We start from the raw sequence: 19,872 nt of genomic DNA, 5'->3' as shown, positions 1-19,872 counted from the left end.
TTCTCCACCGACCTACTACTTTCACCAACAACCATGTTATGAAATATCCCACGGCTACCATCGATCTCTCCATGATTAGTCCACACAAAGTAATTCTCTATAAACCCCTTCCTATAAAGATGAAGCTTAACTTCCTCCGATTTTTTAAACTTCATACAATCGCACCTGACACAAGGGCACCTAATTACTCCTTCACTTTGGTATGGTGGAAGTGACATTGCATGTCTAATAAAGTCATCAACCCCTTCTACAAAATTCTCCTGTAATCCCCGCCGATTAGGATAATTCCTATTGTACATCCAAGTACGATGTTACATCTATACAAATAAAATAAGAACAAATTAATTTATTCTACAATTATAAATTAATTATATCTTTTTTAGTTAATTCAAGATAATTATTTTTTCCTAATTACACCAATTTATATCCTAAAAGTTCAATTCATATCCAAAAGATCCAATTGATATCTTAAAAGTTCAATTCATATCCTAAAAGTTCAATTCACAAGAACAAATCTTAAAAACTAAAATTTCAATTCATATCCTACGAGTTTAAACATAAACTAACTAAACTAAAGAAATTCAACCCATACCCTAAAAGTTCGATTCACAAGAATAAATTAATTTATTCTACAATTATAAATTAATTATATCATTTTTAGTTAATTCAAGATAGTTATTTTTTCCTAATTACACCAATTCATATCCTAAAAGTTCAATTCATATCTTAAAAGTTCAATTCATATCCTAAAAGTTCAATTCATAAGAACAAATCCTAAAAACTAAAATTTCAATTCATATCCTACGAGTTTAAACATAAACGAACTAAACTAAAGAAATTCAACCCATATCCTAAAAGTTCAATTCACAAGAACAAATTAATTTATTCTACAATTATAAATTAATTATATCTTTTTTAGTTAATTCAAGATAATTATTTTTTCCTAATTACATCAATTTATATCCTAAAAGTTCAATTTATATCCAAAAGGTCCAATTCATATCTTAAAAGTTCAATTCATATCCTAAAAGTTCAATTCACAAGAACAAATCCTAAAAATTAAAATTTCAATTCATATCCTACGAGTTTAAACATAAATGAACTAAACTAAAGAAATTCAACCCATACCCTAAAAGTTCGATTCACAAGAATAAATTAATTTATTCTACAATTATAAATTAACTATATTTTTTTAGTTAATTCAAGATAATTATTTTTTCCTAATTATACCAATTTATATCCTAAAAGTTCAATTCATATCCAAAAGGTCCAATTCATATTTTAAAAGTTCAATTCACAAGAACAAATCCTAAAAACTAAAATTTCAATTCATATCCTACGAGTTTAAACATAAACTAACTAAACTAAAGAAATTCAATCTATACCCTAAAAGTTCGATTCACAAGAACAAATCGTAAATCCTAGATTCTAACTAAACTATTCAAGACAATACAAAGTTAATAATTCAATTCTAACTAAACTATTCAAGACAATACAAACTCAAAATTGAAACACTCATCAATTAAAACTAATTTATAACTAATTGACTAATTAATAAAACTAATTAGTTAATAAAACTAATTAACAAAACTAATTAAAACAAGACCTAAACCCTAATCCTCAATAAAATATAATGTTCAAATAATTGAAACACTAATCAATTGAAACTAATTCATAACTAATTAACAAAACCTAGAAATAATAAATAAATGGGTTGTAATTCAAACCTAGAATTTTTAGGAGATGGAGAAGGAGAGGGGCGGCAGTGGCAGTGGCAGCGGCGACGGCGAGGGCTGAGAGGTGGCGACGCGGGGTGGGGAATGGGATTTATGTGAGGGAAATAGAGAAGGGGAGGGGAAGGTTTTGAGTGAGGGAAATAGAGAAGGAGAGGGGAAGATAAGAGAGAAATGGGGGTTCCCCCATTTTTCAATTCTAATTTCAGAATTACCGACCAAAGTTGGTCGGTAATTTTTGGTCGGTACATTAAGTGTTGACCATTTGACCAAAAACCGACCAAATTGGTCGTTTTTTTATATTAAATTCTTTTTTTTTTGTGTTTTTTCTTAAAATATTATAAACTATAAAAAAAATATTATAAACTACTAGCATTTATTTTATTTAACTATACAATTATTATAAATAATTATAAACTATAAGAATAATCTTTATAAATAATTATATTAACTATTTAATTTTAATAAATTATAATAGCATCTATCTAAGTAAATTTTCTAAGTTATAATTAAGTATGTGAGTAATTTCTCACACACACATATACACTATATTGTAATTGATGCTAATAATTTCTTTTTCCATTCGTTCATCACTAATAATGCATGACATAGATTAAACGATATATAGGTCGAGACGTTTTGATGAATAATCGATTAATATTCATCGATACATCTCGGCTTCGGCTTCGGATTCGGATTCGGATTCGGATTCGGTCAACGATTGATTGATTAATCTTTTTGGACAAAATTTCTTTCAATTATTTAATTAATTAATTAAATAATTAACCAATATTTCAAACACCCCTTTTCCTGAAAGGTTTGCAAACCTTTTCAGAAATAATGCCAGCAACTCTATAAATAGAGTTTGAATCCCAGAATCTTTCCTTACGAAATTTTCTGAGCTTCTTCTTCTTCTTCTTCTGCACAATATTTTCCAGTGTGTTTTACGACCATTGAGTGGTTCGCAGTTCATCAGAGTTTTTGGTACCAATACACTGGTGAGTTAAATCGTTCTATCCTGGGAGGATATATTCCAGCACCTCGGGTACTTGAGGGGAATAATTTCCTTAAGGACACACTGTGTATTCAGTGGACTCGATTTATTCCTATACTGTTTTTTGTTTTCCAGAATCTATTTCGTTAAACAAGTATTACTAACTTTCTGTTTTGTTTTTTCAAAAAGTTAAATTGTTTATTACAACAATACAGAATAATAACAAAATTAATTTCACTTGACAAACACGAGGAGAAAGGTGATTAACTAGAGATATATATAGCTGTTTTTCCCAAAAGTAACTGACCTTTCAATAGCATCAGTGAAGACTTCCAACTCATCAAGAGTGCCATAAACATCATAAATATCATCTATTATTCCAACAAAAGCAATGACTTTTGTCAACATTCTTCGGAAGTAGCTGTGTTGAGGCTCAAATTCTATCCCCACTGCCCAAAACAAATTCTCCACCAGTCTATCCCTTGAAAATGACAACTTTTCTGCTAAGACATGTGCTCTTCCATCACCTTTACATGAAAATTAATGTTGTATGAGAAACAATATATGACAAAACCAAATCATCTGATTTAACTTTAATCCACTTAATCAAAATATATCTCACCTTGATAGAATTCCTCACCTTGATATAATATATGCTGATTTTTAAATAATTAACAAGAACAATTATGAAAGAATGTGTGTAAAACAAAAACAATACAAACAGAATACCATGTAATCATTGTGTATGGACTGAATATATTCAAAATCCCACATAGAAGGTTTGTAATTCCCTGAACGCCTAATAATAACGGGATTTTGTTCAGCTATCGTGCCACTAGAGAGGCAGGCTTTTGATACAAGTAGTGATGGCTGTCCTAAACAGCTCAAGGAGGAAAAAAGAGTAGCTGAAGGTCTTCTTAACCCTATTAAGGTGGCCATGGACAGTATCCCTACGTTGTTGAATACTGCCTCCATTGATATATTCAGTTCTATGTTTTACAAGATTCTTTAGTTGGTTGGATCCCCCAACTAAAAGATGATGCTATATATAGAGAGAGAGGTCGCAGATTCGTCTATTATAAATGGGACGTGTTATATTCATTAGTAGTACTATCATTTTTTTCATGGACTTTGAAATCAACTAGAACTTTGATGACTAGTAATTTATATTGGATGAATTTGTAATTATTAAAGTAGATTTTGAATTGAAAAAATGACAACTCTGTGCATAAAGTATCTCCCGTTCATGCAGGGTTCAGGATTGGAATATTCCTATCGTAATTGATTATCTTTTAAAAATAAATTTTAAATCAGACAAAATTATTATTTAATTATTTTCTTAATGACTTAATGTCACGACCCAAAATGAAGTAGATAAATGAGTAAATCTTGAAAAGAAATTAGATAATTTTTAAATAATGTAAAAAAAGTAAATTGTTATTTTATCATAAAAAATCCGACGGGGATACTGATGTATCATCCACGTTAAGCAAGTGAGCCACACACAACCGTGGAAGTGTTTAGAATATCATATTTGAACAAGTTCAGGTGTCCACTTAAAACTTTACAGAGTAAGCGGACCAGGATATCAAATAGGAATAAGTACAGGTGTCTATTGGGATATTCTGCCATATATTTTTAACCAATGACATACTCTTTTCTATTGAGATAAAAGGGAATAACTTCATCTTCTTCCACTTCAAAAGAAGTTAATCTTTTAATGAGCTAATGAATAAAGAGTGGAGTTCGGGCACATGAGAATTGGGCTGATAGAGATTTGCAAAGCAAAAATAACCCATGAACAAATCCAAATTTTAACGTTACATGAGTTATATCGCAGTTGGACGCACAAGACAGAACACATCAGTCATAAAAATAATTGGGCAATAAAGGTGCCTTATGTTGAGATGCTGTTTTTTATTTTATTTTGCGCAAGCATAGGTTTAGAGTCTTATTTTTTGATAATAGATGCAGTACATAATAATTTTCATACACACTTAAAAGTAATGAGAAGACTGTTTAGGGGCAGAAGTATTTGGGACCTCTTAATATAATGGACTTGGAATTGTGATAGGCTCAAAAAGTATTTTGGAGATACTATTTTTAACTTCGCCATTTTGAATTCCATGCCCATGTCCATGCAAATACATGCAATGTGCTGTTCTTGCGATATTCTTTGTAATTTCGACGAATGTTTTAGAAAATAACGAGTTTTCCCTTTGAGCTGTGTTCATCCGTTCCCATGTCTCCTTAATACAGAAATGTATGTGTTCTCTCGCCTCTTCTTCGGAAGCATCCTTTTTGTTCATGTAACACTGAATTGACTTAGGAACATCACCCCTCTTCAATTCATCCTGAATTAATTATTAAAATAAATAAATAAATGAGACACAAGTATTGTTTATAATTATAAATCAGGAGTCGTATAAATTAATTTTATATGAGAGAATAAAGGTTTAAAAGCATACTGATGATGTCGCTAAATCATCGGCAAGACGAAAAATTGTAGCAAAGCAGCGAATTAAGTCAGGATATTTGCTTAATGATTCCAATGCCTCTTTGGGAACTGAATTTGTGACGAGGAAAAATGCATGGACTAATACCATAGGAGCTGCAATTGAGATCCATGCATTGTCCATGTATTCTTTCAGAGTTGGCACATATCCACTGTAATACCATCTTGCTTCTCGTATGAAAGATTTGCACAAATCTGCCCACTAATAACATGTCTCAAATAATTAATAGTGCAAATAAATTGATTATTTTTTAAATTTATAGTATTTTTTTTGTTGTTGTTTTGGGGGTGGGGTGGGGGGATATTGCGGAGGCTGACAGATGTCGCATGGGTTTAATAGGTTAGAGCATAGCTATATATGTGAAATTTCAGTAAGTTTTCAATGAATATTAAATTCTGAAACCGTAATTTCAAAAATACAATTGGTTCTTATGATGAAAAGCTTAAAGGTTGAACACATCAAATTTAAATATTGGATACGCCTCACGAGAGAATTAGAGGCAGTTTGGGAAGAGAGAACAATAGCTAAAAGAAATTAAGGGTACCTACTAAAAGAAGGAAAAATCTTAAGTAAAATGAATCATACAGATTTTGTAAGGTAGGGTACGACGTCGATCCTTGCTCTTTGAGAATCTCGTACGCCATTTCATTTGTAATATTGAATAGTGTAAGGTAACATACTTTCATATAGTCTAGAAGTTGCTCTATCGCTTTTATCCCCCATCTGAATTTATATTATCAGATATCAAATTTGTTGGGATTTTAAGCTTGTGTAGCTTAAAAAAGGTGAATGAGAAATGGAGAAAAAATAAAATATTTGAGTTTTCCTTGGGAAAGGGACATTGTCCCATATCGGAGGAAGAAAAGGCTTTTGATGGGTATATATATAATTGCTCTTCTTCTAGCTCTTAAAGAGTTAAGAAAAAGGCAAGCCTCGCGCCGTCGTCGTCGTCGCTCGCTCGGCTCGGCTTCGGCTTCGGCTTCGGTCAAAGATTGATTGATTAATCTTTTTGGACAAAATTTCTTTTAATTATTTAATTAATTAATTAAATAATTAACGAAAATCACCGGTTCGGTCAGGCCCTTTTCCAACAGCCATGGCTGTTTCTGAAAGGTTGCAAACCTTTTCAGAAATAATGCCAGCAACTCTATAAATAGAGTTTGAATCCCAGAATCTTTCCTTACGAAATTTTCTGAGCTTCTTCTTCTGCACAATATTTTCCAGTATGTTTTACGACCATTGAGTGGTTCGCAGTTCATCAGAGTTTTTGGTACCAATACACTGGTGAGTTAAATCGTTCTATCCTGAGAGGATATATTCCAGCACCTCGGGTACTTGAGGGGAATAATTTTCTTAAGGACACACTGTGTATTCAGTGGGCTCGATTTATTCCTATACTGTTTTTTATTTTCCAGAATCTATTTCGTTAAACAAGTATTACTAAGTTTATATTTTATTTTTTCAGAAAGTTAAATTGTTTATTACAGCAATACAGAATAATCACAATCTTAAGGAATTTTTTTTTAATATTCTGTATTTTGTTTATGGAGATTAAAACCTGTGGTTTTCTACTCCTTCTGAATTTTACTATTCTGATTTGAAGATATAAAAAATTCATCAGAGTATTGAAATTCGTAAAACGATTTGAAGATCATAAAAACTTCATCGTTTTTCTGTGAAACAGTATATAAAAACTCCGATTTTATTTATTATACATATTGTTTTTTTTAATAACAATATTGTTTACTGTTCTGATTTTACCATTAATTGAACTCTTTTGTTGTTTACAGTGAGAAATGGCAATTGATAACGGAAATTCTTTTGCGGCTATTGCGGCAACGACGATAGCCTCGTCAAGCCGGACTGCTGTTCCACCGACAGAGAAATCGGGAAAATATTTCGGAGCCAACTTCAAAAGGATGGCAGCAAAGGGTGTTCTTCTGGCTTACCACACTTGGTATGCAGAAATTCACTAGTGAAGAACCTCCAGTACCTGCTGCGGACATGCCGGACAACGAGAAATTCATGATTGTTGAGGCGTGGAAGCAGGCAGATTTTCTTTGCAAAGGCTATATTTTAAGCGCTTTAGAGGATGACTTGTACAATGTGTACAGTGCGATGAATACTTCGAAATAATTATGGGACGCACTTGAGAAGAAGTACAAGACTGAAGATGCATGCTTGAAGAAGTTCGTAGTTGCCAAGTTTCTAGACTATAAAATGATAGACAGTAAAACTGTTGGAACCCAAGTTCAGGAGCTTCAACTTATTTTTCATGACCTTATTGCTGAAGGTATGGTCGTGAATGAAGCATTTCAAGTGGCTGCAATGATTGAAAAATTGCCTCCTTCGCAAAACAAGAACTATCTTAAGTACAAGCGCAAAGAAATGAAGTTGGAAGATCTTGTGATTCGTCTCAAGATTGAGGAAGACAACAAAACAGCCGAGAAGAAGTCTCGTGGAAATTCAACGACCATGGGAGCTAATATCGTTGAGGAGACTACTCCAAAAAGTAAGAAGAGAAAGAGGTCTTCTGGACAGACTAAGGAGCAGAACAAAAAGAAATTCAAGGGCAGCTGCTACAATTGTGGAAAAACCGGTCACAAAGCCCCTGATTGTCGTCTCCCGAAAAAGTATAAGAAGAAGGGACAAGCCAACATAGTGGAGATGAATGATGACATTGATGATCTGTGTGCAATGCTTTTGGAATGCAACCTAGTTGAAAATCTGAAGGAGTGGTGGATTGACTCTGGAGCCACTCGACATGTTTGTGCTGTCAAGGAAGCATTTGCGACTTACTCTACTGCTGGTCCCGAAGAAGAGCTTTCCATGGGAAATACTGCAACAGCCAAGATTGAAGGTTATGGGAAGATATTCCTGAAGATGACTTCCGGCAAGGTGTTAACGCTCAACAACGTTCTTCATATTCCTACTATTAGGAAAAATACTTCTTTGCTTGTTAAGAACGGATTCAAATGTGTATTTGTTTCTGATAAAGTGGTTGTAAGCAAGAATGAAATGTATGTTGGAAAGGGCTACCTCACAGAGGGCCTCTTCAAACTAAATGTAATGGTTGTTGACAGTATGAATAAAATTGCAGCTTCTTCTTATTTATTGGAGTCAAATGATTTATGGCATATTCGTTTAGGACATGTCAATTACAAAACCTTGCGGAAGTTAATTAATTTAGAAGTGTTGCCTAAATTCGAGTGTAATAAATCAAAATATCAAATATGTGTTGAGTCTAAGTTTGTAAAACATCCTTATAAGTCTATTGAAAGGAATTTAAATCCTTTAGACTTAATTCATACTGACATTTGTGATATGAAGTCGACACCATCTCGAGGTGGAAAAAAGTATTTTATTACTTTTATTGACGACTGCACTCGATATTGTTATGTTTATTTGCTTAATAGTAAGGATGAAGCAATTGAAGCATTTAAGCAATACAAGAATGAAGTGGAGAATCAATTGAATAAAAAGATCAAAATGATTAGAGGTGATAGAGGTGGAGAATATGAATTTCCATTTGCAGAAATATGTTCGGAATATGGAATTATCCATCAAACTACTGCACCTTGCACACCTCAATCCAATGGAATTGCGAAAAGGAAAAATCGGACATTAAAGGAAATGATGAATTTTTTATTAATAAGTTCCGGATTACCGTAGAGTTTGTGGGACGAAGCTATCCTTACAGCTAACCGAATACTCAACAGAATACCCCACAGCAAAACGCAATCTATTCCATATGAAAAATGGAAAGGAAGAAAACCCAACTTGAAATATTTCAAAGTGTGGGGGTGTCTAGCAAAGGTACAAGTTCCTTTACCTAAAGGGGTTAAAATCGGACCAAAAACTATTGATTGCGTTTTCATTGGATATGCTACAAACAGTAAAGCATGTCGGTTTTTGGTTCATAAATCCGATAATCCCGAAATTCACATTAATACGGTAATGGAATCAGATAATGCTGAATTCTTTGAAAGCATCTATCCGTATAAAACTGAATGTGAGTCGTTAAGTGAAAGACCTAAACGACCTCGGGAAGAACCAAAGGAAAATACTCCAAGTATAGAAGATCCAAGGCGTAGCAAACGTCAAAGAACATCTACTTCCTTTGGACCAGATTTTGTGACATTCTTGCTTGAAAATGAGCCTCAAACTTTTAAAGCAGCTATGTCATCTTCTGATTCAGCGTTTTGGAAAGAGGCAGTCAATAGTGAGATTCAATCAATTTTGGATAACCATACATGGGAATTGGTAGATCTTCCTCCAGGAAATAAGCCTTTAGGTTCGAAATGGATCTTTAAACGGAAAGTGAAAGCTGATGGCACTATTGACAAATATAAGGCAAGACTTGTTGTCAAAGGTTATAGACAAAAGGAAGGCCTTGATTACTTTGACACTTACTCGCCAGTAACGAGGATAACATCTATTAGGGTATTAGTGGCACTAGCGACCGTGTATGGTCTTGAAATCCATCAAATGGATGTTAAAACAGCTTTTTTAAATGGAGAATTAGAGGAAGAGATTTACATGGAACAACCTGAGGGTTTTGTGGTAACTGGTAAAGAAAAAGAAAGTGTGCAAACTTGTTAAGTCACTTTATGGACTTAAACAAGCACCCAAACAATGGCATGCCAAATTTGACCAAACAATGTTGGCAAGTGGGTTTAAAATCAACGAGTGCGACAAATGTGTTTACATTAAAAACACTCCAGGTCATGAAGTCATTATTTGTTTATATGTTGATGACATGTTGATAATGAGCAAAAACATGGCAGATATAAATGCTACTAAGCGCATGTTGGCTAGCTAATTCGATATGAAAGACTTAGGAGTTGCTGATGTGATCTTAGGAATCAGAATTCACAAGACTCCACAAGGTCTAGAATTATCACAGTCTCACTACATTGAAAAGGTACTTGACAAGTTCAAGTATTTGGATTTCAAAATTGCCAAGACTCCAATTGACGTGAGTTATGCACTTCAAAAGAATGAAGGTGAAAGTAACTCACAATTGGATTATGCAAGAGTATTGGGAAGTTTGATGTATATCATGAATTGTACACGGCCAGATATAGCATGTGCTATTAGTAAACTGAGTCGGTTTACAAGTAATCCCAATCACATATATTGGATGGCAATGAAACGAGTTCTGGGGTATCTCAAACATACCCAAAATTACGCTTTGCATTATAACAAATATCCCTCCGTGATCGAGGGATATAGTGATGCAAATTGGATCACTAGATCATCTAAAGTTAAATCCACGAGTGGATATGTTTTCACAATTGGGGGTGGAGCAGTGTCTTGGAAATCATCCAAACAAAGGTGAATCGCCCGTTCTACAATGGAATCTGAATTCATAGCTTTAGATAAGGCCGGTGAAGAAGCTGAATGGCTCCGAAATTTCTTGGAAGATATTCCATTTTGGCCCAAATCTTTGGCACCTATTTGTATACATTGTGATAGTCAAGCGGCAATAGGCAGGGCAAGGAGCGTTATGTATAACGAAAAATCTCGTCATATACGACGGAGACACAATACCGTTAGACAACTACTCTCTAGTGGTGTTATCACAATTGACTACATAAAGTCAAGAGATAACGTGTCGGATTCACTTACAAAAGGCCTATCTAGAGAGGCAGTTGAAAGATCATCAAAGGGAATGGGGTTAAGGTCTAGGACAAGTCATCATGACGGTAACTCTACCTAGCAGACTGGAGATCCCACGAGCTAGGTTCAAAGAGATCAAACAAAGTTATGAATGACGGTTCAACGTTGTCAAATAACTCAACCCATTCTCGTGATGAAGACAATGTTCAGAAATCGAGGTAAAGCATTAAGGCTTTTTGATGAGTCAACAAAGCTTAAAGGTTTTTTAATGATTTGCTAAGTCTGGCAGATTTGACCAGATAGTATGTCTATATGATTACACGTTTAGAAATCACCTATGTGAGTGTGAAGTGTAAGTCGCTTCAAGGGGAATGAAAGTAAAGGCCCATTCTCTAAGCACTCATGAAACCAGGCGGTGTTCATGGCTGAAACGAACACAACCGTGAGAACCATAGATGGTTAAGGATTGATTGTGTGACTTATGTTGTCTAGGTATACAACAAAGCTCGACGGTTCAAAGATATCAAATCTACCGATTGACCGAGTATATCCGATATAAGTTCACAACGAAAAGTTCAAAGGAAAACCTACTTATCCAGATGCAATTAATTCTTGCATGTAAAACACACACGCGTCCATGCATTCCTTTATTTTATAACCATTCCCCATTCATGTGGGGGATTGTTGGGATTTTAAGCTTGTGTAGCTTAAAGAAGGTGAATGAGAAATGGAGGGGAAATAAAATATTTGAGTTTCCCTTGGGAAAGAAACATTGTCTCATATCGGAGGAAGAAAAGGCTTTTGATGGGTATATATATAATTGCTCTTCTTCTAGCTCTTAAAGAGTTAAGAAAAAGGCAAGCCTCGCGCCGTCGTCGTCGTCGCTCGCTCGGCTCGGCTTCGGCTTCGGCTTCAATTTCGGATTCGGATTCGGATTCGGATTCGGTCAACGATTGATTGATTAATCTTTTTGGACAAAATTTCTTTCAATTATTTATTTAATTAATTAAATAATTAACCAATATTTCAAACACCCCTTTTCCTGAAAGGTTTGCAAACCTTTTCAGAAATAATGCCAGCAACTCTATAAATAGAGTTTGAATCCCAGAATCTTTCCTTACAAAATTTTCTGAGCTTCTTCTTCTTCTTCTTCTTCTGCACAATATTTTCCAGTGTGTTTTACGACCATTGAGTGGTTCGCAGTTCATCAGAGTTTTTGGTACCAATACACTGGTGAGTTAAATCGTTCTATCCTGGGAGGATATATTCCAGCACCTCGGGTACTTGAGGGGAATAATTTCCTTAAGGACACACTGTGTATTCAGTGGACTCGATTTATTCCTATACTGTTTTTTGTTTTCCAGAATCTATTTCGTTAAACAAGTATTACTAACTTTCTGTTTTGTTTTTTCAAAAAGTTAAATTGTTTATTACAACAATACAGAATAATAACAAAATTAATTTCACTTGACAAACACGAGGAGAAAGGTGATTAACTAGAGATATATATAGCTGTTTTTCCCAAAAGTAACTGACCTTTCAATAGCATCAGTGAAGACTTCCAACTCATCAAGAGTGCCATAAACATCATAAATATCATCTATTATTCCAACAAAAGCAATGACTTTTGTCAACATTCTTCGGAAGTAGCTGTGTTGAGGCTCAAATTCTATCCCCACTGCCCAAAACAAATTCTCCACCAGTCTATCCCTTGAAAATGACAACTTTTCTGCTAAGACATGTGCTCTTCCATCACCTTTACATGAAAATTAATGTTGTATGAGAAACAATATATGACAAAACCAAATCATCTTATTTAACTTTAATCCACTTAATCAAAATATATCTCACCTTGATAGAATTCCTCACCTTGATATAATATATGCTGATTTTTAAATAATTAACAAGAACAATTATGAAAGAATGTGTGTAAAACAAAAACAATACAAACAGAATACCATGTAATCATTGTGTATGGACTGAATATATTCAAAATCCCACATAGAAGGTTTGTAATTCCCTGAACGCCTAATAATAACGGGATTTTGTTCAGCTATCGTGCCACTAGAGAGGCAGGCTTTTGATACAAGTAGTGATGGCTGTCCTAAACAGCTCAAGGAGGAAAAAAGAGTAGCTGAAGGTCTTCTTAACCCTATTAAGGTGGCCATGGACAGTATCCCTACGTTGTTGAATACTGCCTCCATTGATATATTCAGTTCTATGTTTTACAAGATTCTTTAGTTGGTTGGATCCCCCAACTAAAAGATGATGCTATATATAGAGAGAGAGGTCGCAGATTCGTCTATTATAAATGGGACGTGTTATATTCATTAGTAGTACTATCATTTTTTTCATGGACTTTGAAATCAACTAGAACTTTGATGACTAGTAATTTATATTGGATGAATTTGTAATTATTAAAGTAGATTTTGAATTGAAAAAATGACAACTCTGTGCATAAAGTATCTCCCGTTCATGCAGGGTTCAGGATTGGAATATTCCTATCGTAATTGATTATCTTTTAAAAATAAATTTTAAATCAGACAAAATTATTATTTAATTATTTTCTTAATGACTTAATGTCACGACCCAAAATGAAGTAGATAAATGAGTAAATCTTGAAAAGAAATTAGATAATTTTTAAATAATGTAAAAAAAGTAAATTGTTATTTTATCATAAAAAATCCGACGGGGATACTGATGTATCATCCACGTCAAGCAAGTGAGCCACACACAACCGTGAAAGTGTTTAGAATATCATATTTGAACAAGTTCAGGTGTCCACTTAAAACTTTACAGAGTAAGCGGACCAGGATATCAAATAGGAATAAGTACAGGTGTCTATTGGGATATTCTGCCATATATTTTTAACCAATGACATACTCTTTTCTATTGAGATAAAAGGGAATAACTTCATCTTCTTCCACTTCAAAAGAAGTTAATCTTTTAATGAGCTAATGAATAAAGAGTGGAGTTCGGGCACATGAGAATTGGGCTGATAGAGATTTGCAAAGCAAAAATAACCCATGAACAAATCCAAATTTTAACGTTACATGAGTTATATCGCAGTTGGACGCACAAGACAGAACACATCAGTCATAAAAATAATTGGGCAATAAAGGTGCCTTATGTTGAGATGCTGTTTTTTATTTTATTTTGCGCAAGCATAGGTTTAGAGTCTTATTTTTTGATAATAGATGCAGTACATAATAATTTTCATACACACTTAAAAGTAATGAGAAGACTGTTTAGGGGCAGAAGTATTTGGGACCTCTTAATATAATGGACTTGGAATTGTGATAGGCTCAAAAAGTATTTTGGAGATACTATTTTTAACTTCGCCATTTTGAATTCCATGCCCATGTCCATGCAAATACATGCAATGTGCTGTTCTTGCGATATTCTTTGTAATTTCGACGAATGTTTTAGAAAATAACGAGTTTTCCCTTTGAGCTGTGTTCATCCGTTCCCATGTCTCCTTAATACAGAAATGTATGTGTTCTCTCGCCTCTTCTTCGGAAGCATCCTTTTTGTTCATGTAACACTGAATTGACTTAGGAACATCACCCCTCTTCAATTCATCCTGAATTAATTATTAAAATAAATAAATAAATGAGACACAAGTATTGTTTATAATTATAAATCAGGAGTCGTATAAATGAATTTTATATGAGAGAATAAAGGTTTAAAAGCATACTGATGATGTCGCTAAATCATCGGCAAGACGAAAAATTGTAGCAAAGCAGCGAATTAAGTCAGGATATTTGCTAAATGATTCCAATGCCTCTTTGGGAACTGAATTTGTGACGAGGAAAAATGCATGGACTAATACCATAGGAGCTGCAATTGAGATCCATGCATTGTCCATGTATTCTTTCAGAGTTGGCACATATCCACTGTAATACCATCTTGCTTCTCGTATGAAAGATTTGCACAAATCTGCCCACTAATAACATGTCTCAAATAATTAATAGTGCAAATAAATTGATTATTTTTTAAATTTATAGTATTTTTTTTGTTGTTGTTTTGGGGGTGGGGTGGGGGGATATTGCGGAGGCTGACAGATGTCGCATGGGTTTAATAGGTTAGAGCATAGCTATATATGTGAAATTTCAGTAAGTTTTCAATGAATATTAAATTCTGAAACCGTAATTTCAAAAATACAATTGGTTCTTATGATGAAAAGCTTAAAGGTTGAACACATCAAATTTAAATATTGGATACGCCTCACGAGAGAATTAGAGGCAGTTTGGGAAGAGAGAACAATAGCTAAAAGAAATTAAGGGTACCTACTAAAAGAAGGAAAAATCTTAAGTAAAATGAATCATACAGATTTTGTAAGGTAGGGTACGACGTCGATCCTTGCTCTTTGAGAATCTCGTACGCCATTTCATTTGTAATATTGAATAGTGTAAGGTAACATACTTTCATATAGTCTAGAAGTTGCTCTATCGCTTTTATCCCCCATCTGAATTTATATTATCAGATATCAAATTTGTTGGGATTTTAAGCTTGTGTAGCTTAAAAAAGGTGAATGAGAAATGGAGAAAAAATAAAATATTTGAGTTTTCCTTGGGAAAGGGACATTGTCCCATATCGGAGGAAGAAAAGGCTTTTGATGGGTATATATATAATTGCTCTTCTTCTAGCTCTTAAAGAGTTAAGAAAAAGGCAAGCCTCGCGCAGTCGTCGTCGTCGCTCGCTCGGCTCGGCTTCGGCTTCGGTCAAAGATTGATTGATTAATCTTTTTGGACAAAATTTCTTTTAATTATTTAATTAATTAATTAAATAATTAACGAAAATCACCGGTTCGGTCAGGCCCTTTTCCAACAGCCATGGCTGTTTCTGAAAGGTTGCAAACCTTTTCAGAAATAATGCCAGCAACTCTATAAATAGAGTTTGAATCCCAGAATCTTTCCTTACGAAATTTTCTGAGCTTCTTCTTCTGCACAATATTTTCCAGTATGTTTTACGACCATTGAGTGGTTCGCAGTTCATCAGAGTTTTTGGTACCAATACACTGGTGAGTTAAATCGTTCTATCCTGAGAGGATATATTCCAGCACCTCGGGTACTTGAGGGGAATAATTTTCTTAAGGACACACTGTGTATTCAGTGGGCTCGATTTATTCCTATACTGTTTTTTATTTTCCAGAATCTATTTCGTTAAACAAGTATTACTAAGTTTATATTTTATTTTTTCAGAAAATTAAATTGTTTATTACAGCAATACAGAATAATCACAATCTTAAGGAATTTTTTTTTTTTATATTCTGTATTTTGTTTATGGAGATTAAAACCTGTGGTTTTCTACTCCTTCTGAATTTTACTATTCTGATTTGAAGATATAAAAACTTCATCAGAGTATTGAAATTCGTAAAACGATTTGAAGATCATAAAAACTTCATCGTTTTTCTGTGAAACAGTATATAAAAACTTCGATTTTATTTATTATACATATTATTTTTGTTAATAACAATATTGTTTACTGTTCTGATTTTACCATTAATTGAACTCTTTTGTTGTTTACAGTGAGAAATGGCAATTGATAACGGAAATTCTTTTGCGGCTATTGCGGCAACGACGATAGCCTCGTCAAGCCGGACTGCTGTTCCACCGGCAGAGAAATCGGGAAAATATTTCGGAGCCAACTTCAAAAGGATGGCAGCAAAGGGTGTTCTTCTGGCTTACCACACTTGGTATGCAGAAATTCACTAGTGAAGAACCTCCAGTACTTGCTGCGGACATGCCGGACAACGAGAAATTCATGATTGTTGAGGCGTGGAAGCAGGCAGATTTTCTTTGCAAAGGCTATATTTTAAGCGCTTTAGAGGATGACTTGTACAATGTGTACAGTGCGATGAATACTTCGAAATAATTATGGGACGCACTTGAGAAGAAGTACAAGACTGAAGATGCATGCTTGAAGAAGTTCGTAGTTGCCAAGTTTCTAGACTATAAAATGATAGACAGTAAAACTGTTGGAACCCAAGTTCAGGAGCTTCAACTTATTTTTCATGACCTTATTGCTGAAGGTATGGTCGTGAATGAAGCATTTCAAGTGGCTGCAATGATTGAAAAATTACCTCCTTCGCAAAACAAGAACTATCTTAAGCACAAGCGCAAAGAAATGAAGTTGGAAGATCTTGTGATTCGTCTCAAGATTGAGGAAGACAACAAAACAGCCGAGAAGAAGTCTCGTGGAAATTCAACGATCATGGGAGCTAATATCGTTGAGGAGACTACTCCAAAAAGTAAGAAGAGAAAGAGGTCTTCTGGATAGACTAAGGAGCAGAACAAAAAGAAATTCAAGGGCAGCTGCTACAATTGTGGAAATACCGGTCACAAAGCCCCTGATTGTCATCTCCCGAAAAAGTATAAGAAGAAGGGACAAGCCAACATAGTGGAGATGAATGATGACATTGATGATCTGTGTGCAATGCTTTCGGAATGCAACCTAGTTGGAAATCCGAAGGAGTGGTGGATTGACTCTGGAGCCACTCGACATGTTTGTGCTGTCAAGGAAGCATTTGCGACTTACTCTACTGCTGGTCCCGAAGAAGAGCTTTCCATGGGAAATACTGCAACAGCCAAGATTGAAGGTTATGGGAAGATATTCCTGAAGATGACTTCCGGCAAGGTGTTAACGCTCAACAACGTTCTTCATATTCCTACTATTAGGAAAAATTTAGTTTCTACTTCTTTGCTTGTTAAGAACGGATTCAAATGTGTATTTGTTTCTGATAAAGTGGTTGTAAGCAAGAATGAAATGTATGTTGGAAAGGGCTACCTCACAGAGGGCCTCTTCAAACTAAATGTAATGGTTGTTGACAGTATGAATAAAATTACAGCTTCTTCTTATTTATTGGAGTCAAATGATTTATGGCATATTCGTTTAGGACATGTCAATTACAAAACCTTGCGGAAGTTAATTAATTTAGAAGTGTTGCCTAAATTCGAGTGTAATAAATCAAAATATCAAATATGTGTTGAGTCTAAGTTTGTAAAACATCCTTATAAGTCTATTGAAAGGAATTTAAATCCTTTAGACTTAATTCATACTGATATTTGTGATATGAAGTCGATACCATCTCGAGGTGAAAAAAAGTATTTTATTACTTTTATTGACGACTGCACTCGATATTGTTATGTTTATTTGCTTAATAGTAAGGATGAAGCAATTGAAGCATTTAAGCAATACAAGAATGAAGTGGAGAATCAATTGAATAAAAAGATCAAAATGATTAGAGGTGATAGAGGTGGAGAATATGAATTTCCATTTGCAGAAATATGTTCGGAATATGGAATTATCCATCAAACTACTGCACCTTGCACACCTCAATCCAATGGAATTGCGAAAAGGAAAAATCGGACATTAAAGGAAATGATGAATTTTTTATTAATAAGTTCCGGATTACCGTAGAGTTTGTGGGGCGAAGCTATCCTTACAGCTAACCGAATACTCAACAGAATACCCCACAGCAAAACGCAATCTATTCCATATGAAAAATGGAAAGGAAGAAAACCCAACTTGAAATATTTCAAAGTGTGGGGGTGTCTAGCAAAGGTACAAGTTCCTTTACCTAAAGGGGTTAAAATCGGACCAAAAACTATTGATTGCGTTTTCATTGGATATGCTACAAACAGTAAAGCATGTCGGTTTTTGGTTCATAAATCCGATAATCCCGAAATTCACATTAATACGGTAATGGAATCAGATAATGCTGAATTCTTTGAAAGCATCTATCCGTATAAAACTGAATGTGAGTCGTTAAGTGAAAGACCTAAACGACCTCGGGAAGAACCAAAGGAAAATACTCCAAGTATAGAAGATCCAAGGCGTAGCAAACGTCAAAGAACATCTACTTCCTTTGGACCAGATTTTGTGACATTCTTGCTTGAAAATGAGCCTCAAACTTTTAAAGCAGCTATGTCATCTTCTGATTCAGCGTTTTGGAAAGAGGCAGTCAATAGTGAGATTCAATCAATTTTGGATAACCATACATGGGAATTGGTAGATCTTCCTCCAGGAAATAAGTTGTTTATTACAACAATACAGAATAATAACAAAATTAATTTCACTTGACAAACACGAGGAGAAAGGTGATTAACTAGAGATATATATAGCTATTTTCCCCAAAAGTAACTGACCTTTCAATAGCATCAGTGAAGACTTCCAACTCATCAAGAGTGCCATAAACATCATAAATATCATCTATTATTCCAACAAAAGCAATGACTTTTGTCAACATTCTTCGGAAGTAGCTGTGTTGAGGCTCAAATTCTATCCCCACTGCCCAAAACAAATTCTCCACCAGTCTATCCCTTGAAAATGACAACTTTTCTGCTAAGACATGTGCTCTTCCATCACCTTTACATGAAAATTAATGTTGTATGAGAAACAATATATGACAAAACCAAATCATCTTATTTAACTTTAATCCACTTAATCAAAATATATCTCACCTTGATAGAATTCCTCACCTTGATATAATATATGCTGATTTTTAAATAATTAACAAGAACAATTATGAAAGAATGTGTGTAAAACAAAAACAATACAAACAGAATACCATGTAATCATTGTGTATGGACTGAATATATTCAAAATCCCACATAGAAGGTTTGTAATTCCCTGAACGCCTAATAATAACGGGATTTTGTTCAGCTATCGTGCCACTAGAGAGGCAGGCTTTTGATACAAGTAGTGATGGCTGTCCTAAACGGCTCAAGGAGGAAAAAAGAGTAGCTGAAGGTCTTCTTAACCCTATTAAGGTGGCCATGGACAGTATCCCTACGTTGTTGAATACTGCCTCCATTGATATATTCAGTTCTATGTTTTACAAGATTCTTTAGTTGGTTGGATCCCCCAACTAAAAGATGATGCTATATATAGAGAGAGAGGTCGCAGATTCGTCTATTATAAATGGGACGTGTTATATTCATTAGTAGTACTATCATTTTTTTCATGGACTTTGAAATCAACTAGAACTTTGATGACTAGTAAT

At 34.3% G+C, this 19,872-nt stretch overlaps 2 pseudogenes; both read right to left on the bottom strand.

The window, feature by feature from the left end:
- Positions 1 to 2,527: 2,527 nt before the first annotated feature.
- On the bottom strand, positions 2,528 to 12,629 carry LOC138906993 ((R)-linalool synthase TPS5, chloroplastic-like; annotated as a pseudogene).
- Positions 12,630 to 14,139: 1,510 nt separating this feature from the next.
- On the bottom strand, positions 14,140 to 19,243 carry LOC138906992 ((R)-linalool synthase TPS5, chloroplastic-like; annotated as a pseudogene).
- Between the last annotated feature and the right edge of the window lie 629 nt (positions 19,244 to 19,872).

The sequence above is a fragment of the Nicotiana tomentosiformis genome, chromosome 1 (assembly GCF_000390325.3).
Source record: "Nicotiana tomentosiformis chromosome 1, ASM39032v3, whole genome shotgun sequence".
NCBI lineage: Eukaryota > Viridiplantae > Streptophyta > Magnoliopsida > Solanales > Solanaceae > Nicotiana > Nicotiana tomentosiformis.
The sequence above is the reverse complement of the archived record's forward strand: the minus strand, read 5'-3'. Positions and strand labels throughout refer to the sequence as shown.